The sequence below is a fragment of the Ursus americanus genome, chromosome 32, assembly GCF_024610735.1.
Source record: "Ursus americanus isolate L20-20 chromosome 32, mUrsAme1.1.p, whole genome shotgun sequence".
Lineage (NCBI taxonomy): Eukaryota > Metazoa > Chordata > Mammalia > Carnivora > Ursidae > Ursus > Ursus americanus.
In genome coordinates this window covers 11,579,380-11,593,304 of record NC_142158.1, presented here as the reverse complement: position 1 = coordinate 11,593,304, position 13,925 = coordinate 11,579,380, and the positions used below count along the sequence as shown (strand labels likewise).

The 13,925-nt window shown below is 45.4% G+C and overlaps 1 protein-coding gene across 1 annotated transcript in view; it reads right to left on the bottom strand.

The window, feature by feature from the left end:
* Positions 1-13,925, bottom strand: part of RREB1 (ras responsive element binding protein 1) — a 125,246-nt gene that overhangs the window by 92,464 nt on the left and 18,857 nt on the right.

The following is a 13,925-nucleotide window of genomic DNA, read 5'->3' as shown; positions in this document are numbered from 1 at the left end:
AGGATCAGAAACATGTTTCAAACAGTGTGAAGAAGGGAAAAAAAAGCCCCCTCCTTATCCCTCCAAAAAGGGGGAAAAAAAAAAGCCACCGCACACCAGAAATAGCCTGAGCCTGCTTCTAAGTGCCCGAGGATCTGTGCATTAGGAGAGGTTCCCCTGTGATGTGTGTTATAGCGAGCTCAAGCATGACTATATATGGTATGTTTACGGAGGGATTAGATACAAACACCACGCAGAACTTATATCAGACCAGAACTGGCCTGGCAAGAGCTTGGCTTCTCTGCATTTATGGCCACAAGCGAACTGTCCCCTAAGTCCAAGCAAACTTCAGAGCTTCCAGATGCAATGTCTCATGACTTCCTGGCACTCAGAGCACAGGGACCCTCCCTCACTGCCCTCCACATCTCCCACATCTCCATTCCGACCTCATTTCCCCCCCCAGCCCCCCTCGCCCCCCACAGGCCGCCCACCCCGCAGTCCCACAGAGGCATAAATGCACACAGAAGAATGTCTCTGCTGAATGGGGCCTATGTTACATGGCGAAGGGCACAGACAAGCGCACCATCGATTTCTCAAGAAACAGCTGGCATGGCTGAGGCCTCTCCCACAGGCTCCTCATCTCCACAAAGTATTTTCATCACATCAAATGTTCTGCCCTGGAGAGGGAAAGCCAGACACTGACGTGGGGAGGGGCGGGGGGGGGGGGAGTAGGGGATAATCTGAAGATGTTTTAAAGTCCTGGGAGAGGAAAGGGAGAACAGGGTTGGAACAAGAGGGAGAGGGAGAAGGAAGGAAGGAGGGAGGGAGGGGGAGAGAGAGAGAGGGAGGGAGAGAGAGGGAGGAAGGCTTCATCACTGGCTTTAACAGTCTTGCCCAACCTGTTCTGCGGTATGTTCTGTTAACTCCTTTCTGGCAAATGGATGCAAACAGCAACCCCTTTCTTTCCTCTTTTCCCCACAGCCATACTGCAATTTAAGGCAGACATGCAGAGAAAAGTCCCAAAGAAAAAGGCTAAAGCCATTACTGACGGGACTGAAGCCCATAATTTTTGTCATACGTTGAGACACCTTCACTACCAGCTCCTTGGGCTGTCATCTCCCTGGATACTACTAACTTTCCAGCCCTCTCCACCTCCTACCCTGGTCCTCCTCCCCTCAAAAACACAAAAGTCGAGTCTGGATCCTTGACAACCCGTAAGGTGGAGGCTGGGGTGAGCTAGGCCCAGATGTCACGCACCTGAGCAAAGCCTTATGTAAAAAGGAAGCATCATCACCTCTTCGGTTTTCCCTCTTCTTGTTTTCTGCTTGACATTTGGCATTTACAGAGTTAACCGACAGCCCGCAGACCAGAAATTTACCTGCTTAGCAACAGAAGCATCAACTAAGCCACACTGGTTGTTTTGACACAGGAAAAGCAGTTTCTACCTGGTGAAAATACCTGGTGATGTTTCGAATGCCATTTTAAGCAATACACATATTAATCACAGGAGAGAAGCAGTCAAGAAACTGTGGTACAGGGAGAAAAGTCCAATGAGAGTTTACCCAGCTTAAAGGTGCAGATCAAACCCAAGCCTGAAAATTGCAGGACAGCATATGGGAGGTGCTCTAAATATTAGGAGCAGACTCAGGGCTGAGAGGATGGCTCTTGGAAGCAGTAAACCCCAGGGTCACTTTCCCTAGAACTTGTCACTGCTTAGTCTTCACATCAAGAGACCAGAAGGACTCTTGAGGTGGTGGACTTAATCTTCACAAAGAGATAGAGCTTCCCCCTCCAACTAGTGAGATGAAAAGGAACGCATGCATCTCACTAAAGATGACACTGTTTCCCTTTAACATGTTTGTAGGTCTCAATTTTAACAAAAACACAAACACAATCCTGGGCCTCCCCAACTTCTTCAAAAGACAACTAAATCTATTCCTTGAAACCTCAACATCTACTTTAAATTTCAACTACAGAAAGCTTCTTCATTTTCAGCAAACGACTTTCATTTCTGGAAGCTCGAGGACACAGAGGCTTGTAGAGCTGGTTGCTGTAGGATGTTTGCTGTTTTAACAGAAATTTGTCTCCTGAGCCAGAGGAGGGCCTAACATCAGTCAGAAGTAACAATTTGGCCCAGTTGTTCAATATATAAAGGATAGCAAAAAAATATGTCAGTACACACTTCTAACTAAAATACAATTCAACAAAATATTAAAAAGGCATAACGCCAACCTATGTAAACATGCAGTATAACCCATATATAATTACAGGGCCAAGGAATCTATATGTGAGAGAAACAAAACAAGAATGAAAATTTTAACACTAATAGTATCATTTTTGGATGGGGCCTGGTTTCAAGAGGAGAAAAGAATAATAATTACTTGTAATGATGATATTCCAATACTCCTAAAAACCACACTGCAGAGTTTGGTTTTAACGGCTTCTCTTAAATTCTCAACTGAAGACAATACCTGATGACAAAGGGATTGTGTATAAAGCTTAAAAAGAAGGAACTATAATGACCTAGGAAAAACCTAAACTTTCTAACTTCAATGCAATTTAAAACCAAATTTCAAAGTGACATGTTCTTTGAGATTATTTTTTAAAAAGCATGTATGCAAAACCAAGCCACAAAAATAACCTCCTCCTTTAATAAAGTAAAACACTTATACTTATTCAGCACCCCTACACTAACAGTCTGAGCAAATTAAACCTTATTTCTGAAACTTTTGAAAAATATAAGTTGGGTCAAAGAAACAGTACTGTGGACAAAATGGTGATATTTAAAGCAAAAATCCGGCTTATGCAGAAACAAAAAAAAAAAAAAAAAAGAGGAAAGAGAAGGGGGGGGGGACGGCTGCAGTGATACACTCTCATCCCGGGCAGAGTGGGCTGCAAGGCCAGTTGTATCTAACAGTTGTGCTCGAAACAACAAATGGTGCATTCATGAACTGCGTAAGCAGAGGCCGCTCAGAGGCTGTGAAGTCTGCACACGAAATGATGAGCGGCCGACTTTCCTCTTGTTCCGCAGTTAAAAGACTGAAGGAGGATTGAATTCAGTTAGAGGCACAGGCTGTCCCTTCAGCTGTGGCAAAATGGTGAGCAAGAGGGTCTAGATAAAAAGGCCCCAAGTACCATTTACTCTCTTCTAAAAAGAGCTGGGCCTAATGATAATTGAGTAAACACCTCTACATAAGATAATCTGCCAGAGCTGTGGGGGCATGGGGGGGGGGACCAGTAGAAACCAGACCGTATATCCTCCCCCACCCTTCTTAAAGAAAATATTCAGCATGGCCAAAATCCATAGCCTCAGACCCAGGGATTAAAGGTCCATAGCCTATTACCTGTGACATTACCTCTTCGTGGCCTTAACAAAAGAAACATCTGGTACCAACTACTCAGCATCCCTGATAATTGTCAGAGTGCCAAGTTCTTAAAAAATTAATTAGGAGCATTTACACCTGCCAGTGCAGACGGCCTATCAGGCTTCTAGCACAGGTACCACAATACCTGCCTTAATAGGAAACTCAGGGATGCAACAAGCAAGCATCAGATAGGAAAATTTCAAGGTTTATATATCATTTCCTATTTTTATTTTTTAAAAAAAATTCCCAGTGGCTCAAGTGTATTCAGTTGTCTCATCGGCCATAAATACAAAAGTAGACTGTTTATAAATACAGTTTTGAATGCTAATTATTAGGGGAATTCATTAGAATCACCCAGGAATATTTTCGAAAGGCCAAGCCCCAGCCTTACTACAGACCTGTCGGGAGTGGGCCCTGGCATGTGTTAGGGAAAAGTTTTCCCTGCAGTTTAAGAATCCCTGTGTTAGATGCTGCAGCCCAGTGAAGAGGGATCACCAAGGGCGACTCACAAAAATCGAGACAAGTCACCAAGTGGCGAGACAGCAACGTGAGTCACTAGGAACTCCATGCTGCTCGTAGCGTGGGAGCAGCAGTGCCCCTGGGACAGCAAGCTGCCCACTTCAGGTTCTGCCCAGCCACATGACTCGGAGGAGCGGGCAGGGCCATGTGCATCACCCACTGTGCCAGCTCAGGGCACACTCAGGGTACCTCGGTGGCAGGCCGCCTTCAGCCATCAGAAGTAAGGTTGATGGTCTCCAAACCACCTGTTGCCGCCAGCAGTCATGCACTTGAAGTACAGAACATCAAGAAATTGCATCCCAGCTGAAAGGCCCCATTATTATCGACAAGCTGATTACGAAGGGAGAAGGAGAGAGGGGCACCCCACTCTCAGGAGAGGTGCAGGAGGTCTGACTCCTGCACTGCTGGGAAGTAACTCAGTACTGAAGCCACTTGTCCCGTTTGCTTGTATTTTGCCCAACCGCCTCCATTCTCCGAAGGCAGATCACACTGGGGACAACAGTTGCTGGACATTAAGCGGAAAAGGATAGAAAGGACCAGGAGCCGTCCTGCTTCCAAGCTCGGCCAACGTTCTCGCCTCTCCTCTCTTCTCCACAAGCTCCTTCTCCCAGTTCCAGGTCTGCTGCCTATAATGTCTGTACCCAACCTCTTTGAGGAAAAAAAAAAAAGGTCTGCAGATAATTTTCTAGCTACATGCTGCTTTCATTTAAAAGAGCCATCGGATATACCAAATGTGTTAACGTGGGCTTGTCCTGGAAAGCAAGTACAAAATGCAAGTGGGCAAGCTCACGCCTATGCAAAACTTCTGAAAATTCCAAGTGGTCACAGGCTAAATGGTCTCAAATCAGCCAAAGGAAAAAAAAGAGGAGAGGGAGGACTTCGCCCAGAGCGCACACTTTCTAATCTCTTCCTGAGAGGTATTCACTTTTCAAAAACGAGCTCAACTACTAAACCGGCTCTTTGAAGATCTCTGGTTGTTCATTAAATTGCTGCTCCGACCGTCGCGGGCCGAGGAGAACGCGTCAAGGTCTTCTTGGAAGCGACGCCGGCACCGCCCACCGGGAAGGCCGGGCCGAGCTCCGCCCCCGCCGGCCGACCAGCCAATCGGCGCCCGCCGCCCTAACTGACGGCCGCGCGGCCCGCTCACAGGGCCGCCCTGCGCGGGCGCCGAGGTGGGGCGGGCTGCCCGAGAGGGCCCGGGCTGGACCCGCGCCCCCGCCGGGTCACCCCCGCCGGCCCCCGTCCGCTTCCCAGTCGCCGCACTCCGCTGGGAAGGGAACGAGCGGGTGCCCCGGGACGACGGCGGACGCACTTTCAGCCGTGCGAACACCCCTCGGCTTAGACGGCTTCCCCGGCGCACAAAGGCTCGTCCGCCGAGGAAAGGGGCGGCGTGCCCAGGCCGCCTTCCGCCCGCGCGTCCTCCCAGGCCCCTCCCCGGCCGCCCACCCGCTCGGCCGCCGCAGGAGCGCAGCAGACACCCGGCCGCACCGCCTCGAGTCTGCGGCCGGCGGGGGGAGGGGGGGGTACCCGAGCCCGAGGGGCGGGCGGCTCGGGTGTTCTCCTCGCAGCCCTACCCTGCCCGGGGCTCTGCCGTCGCGGTCCGGGTGGACGCAGAAACGACTCGGCGGCGACGCAGCCGGACACGATGCCCCGGGGACAAACTTTACTGGGCTGCTTCCATGCATGCTGCACTGAGGGGCAAGGAAGACAATCATTTCTACTGTCAGTAATTTTAAAACCATGCTGCACTGAGGGGCAAGGAAGACAATCATTTCTACTGTCAGTAATTTTAAAAACATGCATGTCCTATAGAAAAGCACAAGTCACGTTCCTGTTTTTGAAAAGGATGCGGGGAGGCAAAAGTTCTATAATATTACATGATTAATGAAAAGAGTAGGTTTATTCTCTATTTGCCAGTATTTCATCATAGCACTTGGTTTATGACTTAATGTGCTAACTCCGAGAACGAAACCGGTTATCTATCTGACGGCAATCAATCCCAAATTATCTTTGAGAAAGGAAAAAAGAAACCCCCCATAAAACCGAAAGAGACCTTTAAGAATCACCGTGATAAATGTTAGAGTACTTCACTGCTGGGACCTTGAAACACTCATCCTAGAAGGCAGTTCTGAATCAAGCCGAGATTTTTTTTCTTTTTTTTTTTTTAATGAAAGTAAAAACCATGTTTTAAAATCATTTGCCTGCCATTCAGGGCGAGCATCTGAAGAAATCTGTTTTAACCCTAGTACACAGAAATGCGAGGCAAAGGAGCCTTGTCTCAGGCCCACAATAACGAGAGGATATTTAAAATGTGAAACTGGAGGTCTCCTCCCTAAATTCTCAATAATTTCTAAAAATTCAACCACCATGTGACCTTGGACTCTCTCATTTTCATCTGTCTCTTGCAGTACACTCTCTTTGCTAACCATTCAGCACACTGCAAGTCCTGATAAAAGTAGTTAATGTTTACTGAAACCTGCGCATGAACTGTACTAAACCCGATAGGAGTGAAAAGGCAAAGTTCTGTTAACAGCATCCATGTACAATAAAACAAAAAAAAGAGGGGGTGGGGGACCAAAACGGGAGGAATCATTTTCTTTTCCTTCTAATTTGAACTAAAAATGTCTCACTGATGAATAAGTCAATTATATACCACCAAAGATGCTATCTATTACCTTCTTGGAAAACTTTTGACACAAATGAACTTCAACTATTTAACATTTTTCTTTTTTTTTCTTTCTTTCTTTTTTTTTTTTTTTACAGAACTTAAAACTGAAACCAACCTTATTCTCTTACTTATTTCTGAAGGCCTAGCTACCTGGTTAATAACCAGTTTTCCTTATACTCTTATTCATCTGAAGAGCTGTTTACAATTACAGCTAAAGAACTATTTCATGCAAACATAAAGTTAACATTTCCACGGTTATCATCTAAAATATTTTTTCTTCCCTTGACTCTTTACTTTCTCAAATGTAAAAACAGTTCATTTTCATTTCCGTCTGATCAGACCTTTAGTTCTAACATTTCTTACCATTACATTCGCTCTAAGGACAGAGTTCAGTATCAGAACTCACTCATCTTTTTTAACTTACTGATAATCTGTCTTTTTCTCACATTTCCACATTATCCCTATTTTCTCCCATTAACTCAGTTAAAATAATATTTCAACTTACACACATACACACAGACTGTACAGGATGCTCTCAGGTGTTTAAAGCCAACTTTCTCTCTCCCCCATCCCCCTTGCTTAAAGGGCAGCAATAGAACCAGTCACCTTGGAAACAAACATCACCCAGTGTTTGCAGAACAAACAATGGTACCTTTTCAGCCAGTACCAGGCAGGCAGGCCAAAGGGGCAGCGAGCAATTCTGGGCCGGACAGGAGTGTTAACATATTGCATTCATTCAGTGCACGGAAAAGTAGTTCAGTACTGAAAATGAAGTGCTCTCCAACGTGTGAACTTTTGGCTAGAAACCATAGACAAAGCAAGGAGGGTTTAATGTCAAATAAGGCTACCCCTAGTCAGAAAAAAATCTTTTCATTATTTTTGGAATTGTTTTACATAGCTCATGAATAAGGTAAACCAAACTCTTGTCACTGAGAATTACCTTCTCCAGCAACTAGGAAGAAGTGGCTTAAAATCTTTTCAATGAGCACATTTCATCTAATTATTCCTACAAAACCATTCTTTTAATATGCCTCCATATACTGGTTTTTTAAAACGCATATTGCTTGGCACTCTGACCCACTAATTAATTTCCAGGATTGACAGAGATCTGACCGTGTGCTACAACATTAAATGTCTTTTTTAAAATGGTGCCAAACAGATCTATAAATCTATAAAGGCCCTGGATAACTTTTTGACCTTGGAGAACAACAGTTACCAAACTTTCACTTACTGAAGACTGACAAAAGCTAATCATCTGGGGGTAGCTGAAGTGTTAGAGGAGATTCTGTTGTCACTGTGTTTTAAAAAAGCTCCACTGCATAGTGAACATCGACAACAAAAAACACACCAGTGTTCTTCAGATCCTCCAGAATGAGATTTTTAAATGTTAAAGTAACAGTTCCCTCCTTATTCTGGGTGTGTGCCTGAGTTTTCCTTCCCACCAATTAGGAGAGAAGGCTGGGCCCAACTGAATTATTTGGACAGAAGTTTGATGTCGGTTAAATACCGCAGTAACTGGCATTTTCTATCACCTCCAGACTAAGGGACAAATGCCTAATTAACATGGACCAACATGCAGCTTAAACTGGAAAAGTGCCTGTCCTTTTTCTTTCTTTTCTTTTTTCTCCGAGATTTAGGTCTTTAACATCCTTGAGTTAAAGTGCACAAAGGGTGTCTAATGCCATCTGACTGAGGTGTAAAAGTCTAATTAACTAATGCTTTTTTTGCAGCGACAGTAAATCAGTGAACATTATTAATCTTCCTGACTGGGCCCTGAGTGAGTGAAGAGGGCTATTGAAAGGGAACTAAACGGTTATACTGGGTGCCCTTGAAAATGAAAAGGAACCCTGCAAGTGATGACTGATAATCCTAAAAACTACTGAGAAATGCCTGAAAATACCACTGCTGGGCGTAGCACCAGGCCCTGTGCTCTAAAAGCTAACGCTGCAGCTCCAGGGCCCCGAGAGGAAGAGGAGGAGTCAGGCAGACAGCGGAGAGGAGCGCCTCACGTCTCCCATCCTCTCCTCCCAGCATCTCAGAGGCACCCCACCAAAGCAGAACCGAACCTCTCGCTCCTCTGACACTGCACCTTCGCGAGGAATGTTTTTTAGCGGACCGAGCAAAAATCATTACCCGGAGGAGTCTGGGCGAATGGCTCCCACAGTTTGGCCAGTTAGGCTAGTTTTCAATGAATCAGTCAAACAACAACTCTCTTAGCATTTGGCCTCTCGGTTTTATTGCCTAGTCAACACCCAAAAAAATGTACGAGCGCATCATACTCACATTTGCAAACCATAAATGTATCGAATGTGATCACTGAATGCCAAAACGTGAAGAGGAAAGGCCAACAGCCAGGCAAGAACGTCTGCACCACAGTCCGGGTGGCTCGGTCTACACGCGGACGTTAACTGCCAGCAGCCCCTCCACCCTCTGCTCTGGTTTCCAACTCACTGTCCCCTGCCTGCACCCCATTCTAGAAGGCAAGGCCGGCCCCTTCCCTGGTGGCCCAGAGGGCGGCAGAGGCAAGGCCCCGAGGAAGGCACTTTCTCTGTCCCACCCTGCCCCTGCCAAGTCCCAGGCCTGCCCAGAAAGCCCTGGGGGACAGGGCTGAGTGTGAAGAGCCAGCACCGGGCTCTGGGGAAGGCACTCCCAGTGCTGAGCCACTCCCGTCCCCAAATCCAGAGGAGGGGCGTGATCCAGGGTGATGACCCCAGCCGCCAAGTGGCTTCCTCCATCTTCTCGAAGACATCTCAAAGGGGGCAGAATCAGGAAAGGAAGTGAAAGGAGGCCCAGGTGCCACGGTGGCTTTATTTTCCCCCCTCCCTAGTAGTTCTATCAAGTTTCTGTTTCACTGCCCCCTCGTCTAAGGGGTATGGGAACCTTTTTAATGAAATTCTGTGGGAAACACAACAGGTTTGATTAATGACGTGTCGTTACAAGCTACCTGATAATAAAGGCCTCCTGAAAACATCAGGTTCAGAACTCAATCCATTTTGAGTAAAGGTACGTATGCTCTGTTCACAGAGTTAAGTATCTTTAGAGACTGTCACTCATTACTTGGTGAACTCTTATGCCTAAAAAATCATCTCTCCTCCTGGTCAAAAAGGCAGGTAAGTTCAGAGAAAACTTCACTTCTGCATTCCTAAGCTGACTATTCATTTGTAACCCCTCCTCAAATAACATCTCTTACGAAAGGCTTAGTTACTATTCTTTCTGTATTGCCAAGTCATTGAAACCTGAAGCGAACTACTTCAAAATAAACTCAACTAAAATCCTTAAGTTATCATTTATAACTCATTTCTATTTTTTTTTAAATGATCATTCCTAACATCTGTAAAACAAAGAGAAGAGAAGGTGCTGATGGCAGTCCCCTTTCCAATCCAAGCTCTCTTAGAATCAGAATGGTAAAATTGCTTCAGAATTCTGGAAATTATGTTTGGAGGGTTTTTCCCCTGGAAACCTTTGTGAGGTCATTGTTCATCCAGAGTAACCACCCACTCTGATGTGTCCTGGAGAAGCCTCACCGCGGCTGGGGGCACCAGGCAGGGGAGGTGCTGGTCCCATTATACAGACAGCCACAACCCAGTCACCGAATTCAGGAGACTCTAGCCACATGCCACCTCAGGTCCACCTAACGAAAGTAATTCTTCCTGCCTTTGTAAAAATCCAGTTTTATTATCTGCAGAAAATCCACCCCACACGGTCTTTTCTGGGCAGTCACTTCCCCAGCCCTGCCCTTTCCCAAGTCGGATATGGGCTGGTTGTACAGCCTCTTTTGAAGATTCCCTGGAGCAACTCGAAAAGGCTACACAGGCTTGAAATCAAGATTCCATTCGACATTGTTTGAAAATGCAGACAGCACCTAAAACTGAAAGAGAGTACCTGCTCCTGGCCCTGACTCCTAGAAAAACACCGGGATGATTTTCCTTCTGATCGTATGGTGACATCAGAAAGGAGGCAGCTTCTGAGGGGTGGAGCAGTGCAAGGACGTTGTTGTCAGAGCCCAAGAACAGTGTGTTAAGAGGCGTCACTACTGAACAATTACTAAGCCACTAACACCCTCATTTTAAAGAGAAGAAAATGGAACCTCGGGAGCATGGAGACAGGAAGTTTCTGAGGAAGGTCTCACTCCACTGGCAGGTCCCTGGCTGCTGCTCTGTCTTGAAGAAGCTTTCGGGATACTCAGAGCTTCCCTAGTTTTATGGTCCTTTATCCTTGATATGAAAGGACAGTAACATCTAGCCTCACAAAGGCTTTTCTGTTGGCTTCTACTGATTAAAAAGAAAGAAAAACACTGCCTGGAAGCATCATTAAGTCCCCTCCTAAGAATATGATAAAGTAAAGAGACTCTGCCCATTTTACAGGTGGAGAGACCGAGGTATACAATGTAATATCTCTCCTTTAACCCTAATCAAGGCTGGGCTGGGTTTAGAACCTAACTAGTCACCTAGCCTACATATCCAGCCCTCTCTCTAACAGACCATATGAAATTAATCAGAAGGGCTTTAGGAGATACTCCATAAGGTCTGTTGAAGTATTTCTCAATTTACTCTTCCAATGACATTCCTGCCTTTGAAATAATGACAACCAGGTTGGGTGGGGACCTCCGGAAGCATCAGTAGGGAGCAGGTGGAATGAAATGTGTGCTCCTAACCTGCTGTAGAATGGCCCCCAGATCTTCCGCCTACACCTTGTTCCTGGAGTTGGGAGAACTCCGCTTGCCCTTCAGGACTGATCTAATTGTTATTTTCCTGACCTTAGACCTTAGAGTTACTCACACGTAGGCTCTATCTTCCTCTAGGGCAGGTGCCTCCAGGAGCTATTTCAGGGGGTCCGCTTATTCACACGCTCATCAAGCATCTACAAAGCAAGTAAACTGTACACATATGTGTACTATTAGGTAAGGGTATGAAGATGCTCTTGTAATTAATTAACATAAATTCCACGAACCCTGTTGTTTTTAGGAATTTTTTTAAGTCTCTTTTTTTTTTAAGATTTTATTTATTCATTTGAGAGGGAGAGAGAGAGAGAGCACAAGCAGAGGGAGAGGCAGGAGAGGGAGAAGCAGACTCCCACTGAGCAGGGAGCCCAATGCGGGGCTCAATCTCAGGACCCTGAGACCATGACCTGAGCTGAAGGCAGATGCTTAACCATCTGAGCCACCTAGGCACCCCTGTTTTTAGGAACTTTTGGTCAGAGCCTACCAACAAAAGTTTTTACATTAAAACCGGTCCTTATATTGGAAAAAATTGGGAATAACTGCTCTAAAACATCCAAATAACGTGACATTGATGAAAGCAAAATACCTAGTTAAAAACACAACCAGAGGTAAATTACATGTCACACCATATGGGACATTCACAACACAGTGTCCTATAGAGGATGGAAAACATCTTCTTCTCAAGACACTCTGACCTTTTAGAAGGACTTTTTGAACTGTTCAATATGTTTTTCATCAATGACTAATTTGTTTATAGAGTAACAAGATGACAGATCATAACTAATCAAAAAATAACTATATTTTGTTCTGTTCAGCGTTTTCCTCTTTAGTATAGATCAATTTCTGATTAATTTACAGTAAAAATTTTAATCCTAGATCGGTTTCACTTAACCTAGGAAAATACCCCTCCCCCCTTCCACACGGTGAATGCCCAGGGAAGGCTAAATAATGAAAACATCAGTCTCTGGCCCTCCCACCAAATTGTGCCACATCAAAATAATGTGATTTTCGTGTCAAAGGATATTTAAATACATCAGCAAATACTTATCCTATCACATTAAATCTTTAATAGATTGGTATAAAGGCATGTGCAAAAATGGGCTTCTTATTGTCCACAAATGTAATGAATTCCACTTTTACGGCAAGTGTATATGCATCACGTCAGCCATCCAGAAGGACACGCACTAAAGTTATTTGTGACTCATGAAAGTAAATAATTTTACTTTCTCTTCCTTTGTGCTTTACTAGACTTTTCCTCCTTTTTGTTCATTTAGAAGTTTCTACAGTGAGCAGGAGTTAAATGGGCAAGAACATAACACAAATCTAATAGGGAAGAACAATTTTTTGAGACTTGGGAATATTTCCTTTGCCATCTGAGTGACAGGATGACAGGAAGTTTTATGTTCTTCACACTCCCTCGTATTATTTACAATAAATATGAACATTTTATAAATGAGAAATGTTTACGTTGTACTGTGATTCTGACTCACGGGCTCTTGATCGGATCTACTCACTAACATCCTTAGCAGGAGTAATGGCGGCTCCTACACAAGCATTCAGACAATCCCACCGAGGACAAATCTCTGGGAGTCTGGACCTGGTGGGGTTGCTGACGTGGAAGAGAACCTAAGTTCCCCCCAGTCCTTCCCCTGTACCTCTCCAGGCCTCAGGTTCTTCACCTGTAAATTTCGGGGGTGCAAGGGGAATAACTGGACAAGGATCCCTCAGGCCCCTTCCAGTACAACATTCTGACTGGAAACAAAGCAGACACCAATATAATTGAATCAACCCTTGCTAGTCAGAGCCCCTTGCCTGGGGTAGATTTAACCTGATTTCACCGATTTTTCTACTTGTTATGGCTTGACAGAGAGTACAGCAGAGATAGGAACATCCGATTAATAAAATTAAAAGTTTCAGGGGCTAGCAAATTTTCAGCAACCCTGCCCCAAATGAAGCCATATGCAGATGAGCGATCGGAAACACGGCCAACGCAACGCCACTCATCCAATGTTTACTCTGTGCCAGAGACTGGGTATTTATAGTGTTTTGTATCATGCCCCACGATCCCGTGACATAGATCTGAGTACTCCCTAAATTTCACGTGTGTAAAAGTGATCTGTTAAAGGAACAAAAGATCTGTGCTGCGAAGAGCAAAAGTTGTTCGCAACTGTGGTGTGTCTACGGGCAAGTCACACAACTCTGCCTCACGGCCTCCGCCCTTAATATGGCTAACAGGAGCCTGCCTCACTCGTCCGTTCATTCAGAGTATTCACGGGGCACCCAGACATGCCAGGTGCTGTGGTCCGGGCTTGGCATCATGGATGGAGAAAACAGATAAAAAGGACAAAAAACCCGCAGTGGAGCTTGTACTCTAGGATAAGGAAAACACATCCTCTGTGCCTAAAACTCTAATGGGTACGTGATACACATTAGTTCCCTCTCCTCCCCCTTGAAAGAAATGCAGTGTTAGAAGACACATCCAATGGAAGCCATCAGCTTTAAGATGGCCCCAAAGGAGAAATTTCTGCTTAAACAAATACAGAAGAGCAAAGATTAAGAGCACGTGTACTGGAGGCCACTGGCTGGGGCTCAAATTCTGACTCTGTCACTCAGGGCTGGAGTGCCCAGGCAAGTGCTCTCAGCCTCGGCTTCCCCATCTGTAAAATGGAGAAAA